The sequence below is a fragment of the Nuphar pumila genome, chromosome 3 (genome assembly GCF_984573655.1).
Source record: "Nuphar pumila chromosome 3, dmNupPumi1.hap1.1, whole genome shotgun sequence".
Classification (NCBI taxonomy): domain Eukaryota; kingdom Viridiplantae; phylum Streptophyta; class Magnoliopsida; order Nymphaeales; family Nymphaeaceae; genus Nuphar; species Nuphar pumila.
This window is the reverse complement of record NC_143251.1, coordinates 135,008,638-135,011,119: the sequence shown is the minus strand read 5'-3', so window position 1 is coordinate 135,011,119 and position 2,482 is coordinate 135,008,638. Positions and strand designations below refer to the sequence as shown.

Genomic DNA, 2,482 nt, shown 5'->3' with positions numbered 1-2,482 from the left:
AGCCTAACCAGTTTGATGTAATAACCCAAATATTGAACCATTCTTGTAAATAATTTATAATTTAGTGTTTTTCTTTTAATTTGATAAAAAAGAAAAGAAAAGACCTACATATACGGGTTGGGTTTGACTCCGTACCAAACTCTATAGGGTCAGGGTTTGGTGGTAAATAAGAAGGTATGATTATAACCTGGGTCAGACCCAAAGGATCCGATTAATGGAGCCGGGTATGGTTTATGAAATTTCATACGACCCAACCCAAGTTCCAACTAAGATTCACAAATTTTATAGTTAAAAAAGATAAAAATATTATTTTAGTCCCGGTCTTTTTTCATGTAATTCTTATAGTATTTGGGTATAGTTTCTCTTATAATGAGTTTGATCGTACCTGATACCGGTTTCACTTGAATTCGAACCAAACCCGACCCGTGACACTCTGACCGTCATACCTATTATTTTTTTTAATAAATACCAATAAACACTTTGTGCAGATATATAAATACCACATTCCCCACTCCGTCTCCCTCCCATCATCTCTCAAAAGCCCTCCTCCTCTTCCTCTCCTCCATTCTCCTTTCAAGCTAAAAGAAAGAGAAGAAGAAAAAGGAGAAGAACAAGATGATCTGCCATGAACAAACCCATTTCCCCACCACCTCCCACCACCCAACCACCACCAGCAGTCAACAACAACCACCCTCTTTCCTCTCCGACGCCCTTTCTCTGTACCACTCCCACGAGGTGTCCCCCAACCAGTGCTGCTCCACCGTCGTCAAGACCACCAGGGCCCCCGTGGACGTCGTCTGGTCGGTCCTCCGGCGGTTTGACGAGCCCCAAGCCTACAAGCACTTCATCCACAGCTGCTCCCTCACCAGCGGCGACGCCAACGTCGTCGGCAGCCTCCGCGAGGTCCGCGTCGTCTCCGGCCTTCCCGCCTCCTCCTCCACCGAGTGCCTCGAGATCCTCGACGACGACCGCCACATCATCAGCTTCAGCGTCGTCGGCGGCGACCACCGCCTCTCCAACTACCGTTCCGTCACCTCCCTCCACCCCATCCCCTCCGTCGGCGATGACGACCCCGCAGGATCCGGCACCGTCGTCGTCGAGTCCTACGTCGTCGACGTCCCCTCCGGCAACACCAGGGAAGACACCTGCGTCTTCGTCGACACCATCGTCAGATGCAACCTCCAATCGCTCGCCAACATCGCGGAAAATCTCACCAATCGATGCCCTTCTTGATTTGTGCTTTCTACCAAAAAAAGAAGAAGAAAAAAAACCTCTTTCGCATCACAATTTACAGGAATATTGTGTTCACCTCTTCTTATAATCTTTGAAAACAAGAAATCATCTTTTCGGATTGTTGGTTGTGAACAAATTTGAGGGATTTTTCTTCTCTTTTTTTTGGGGATTTTTCTTTTCTTGTTTTTTTTTTTGCATTCCCTCCAATCCAACAACGGCTTGTTCGTGAATAATGTCAATTCTGGATTTTTTTCCCGTTCCATTTCTCGATTTTGATGTGCCTAACCAATGTGATGTGTGATGTATGGTCGATAACATACATGCATAGTACATACTACATAGATCTCTCTCTCTCTTTTGCTTTTTTCATTCAACTGTATACGTATTGCAATTCATCCACAACTCTGTAGATTATACACATTTGTGTACGGCATACGGAACCACATTTTTATTATGAAACTATGTATTTATACGTAGATTTGTACATGTAGTTTTTTTCTTGATTATTTATAATGTATAAATTATGACCAACATCAATATCATGTCCAGCTGCTGTGTCTACATCCTAGGACGAAAGTGAAAACCACCAAAATGGGGTTGGATCTTTTGCGTTTTCATATTGCTGTAAATTTTCTTGGAAGATAAGTATCACTTCTCTATAATTTACCTACAGAGTTACAGATATATACAAATACACGCACACAATTGACTGACACTATTTACATACCAATTATCATTTTTTTTAGGCTCCAAGTATCAATTTTTTTTTATCGAAAACACATGATCTAGATGTAGATTACCAATACATTTATGGGTCACAACTGCAAAAAAAAAAAATACCAAAAGGATAAAAAAAGTCCACACATATAAATTTTGCACCTACCCATATATATATATATATATATATATGTGTGTGTGTGTGTGTGATGATGAAGAAGGGACAACCTGTGACAAAAGAAAGGCAAGTTGTGACGTTTGAGTCTGTTGCAAGTTGGGGTGCAAGTGGGAGAGCTGCTTTAATGATCCAGTCCTTATTTTATTGAATTGTGGATCTCTTTTTTTTAATTTGGGCCACCCATTTTTCAAAGTCCATAACTTCGCTTTCCCACCCACTTGAATTATGGGGCTAAACGACACTCCACATTTCAAATACCCAGCCCACCTCTCTCTCTCTCTCTCTCTCTCTCCCCCATGTCTGCATTCTTCCTTCACACTTACCTTCCTTTTTTTACCTTGAGGCTTTGTTTGT

At 41.9% G+C, this 2,482-nt stretch overlaps 1 pseudogene; it reads left to right on the top strand.

Moving 5' to 3' along the window:
• Nucleotides 1-539: 539 nt before the first annotated feature.
• On the top strand, nucleotides 540-1,488 carry LOC149843947 (abscisic acid receptor PYL4 pseudogene; annotated as a pseudogene).
• The last annotated feature ends 994 nt before the right edge of the window (nucleotides 1,489-2,482 follow it).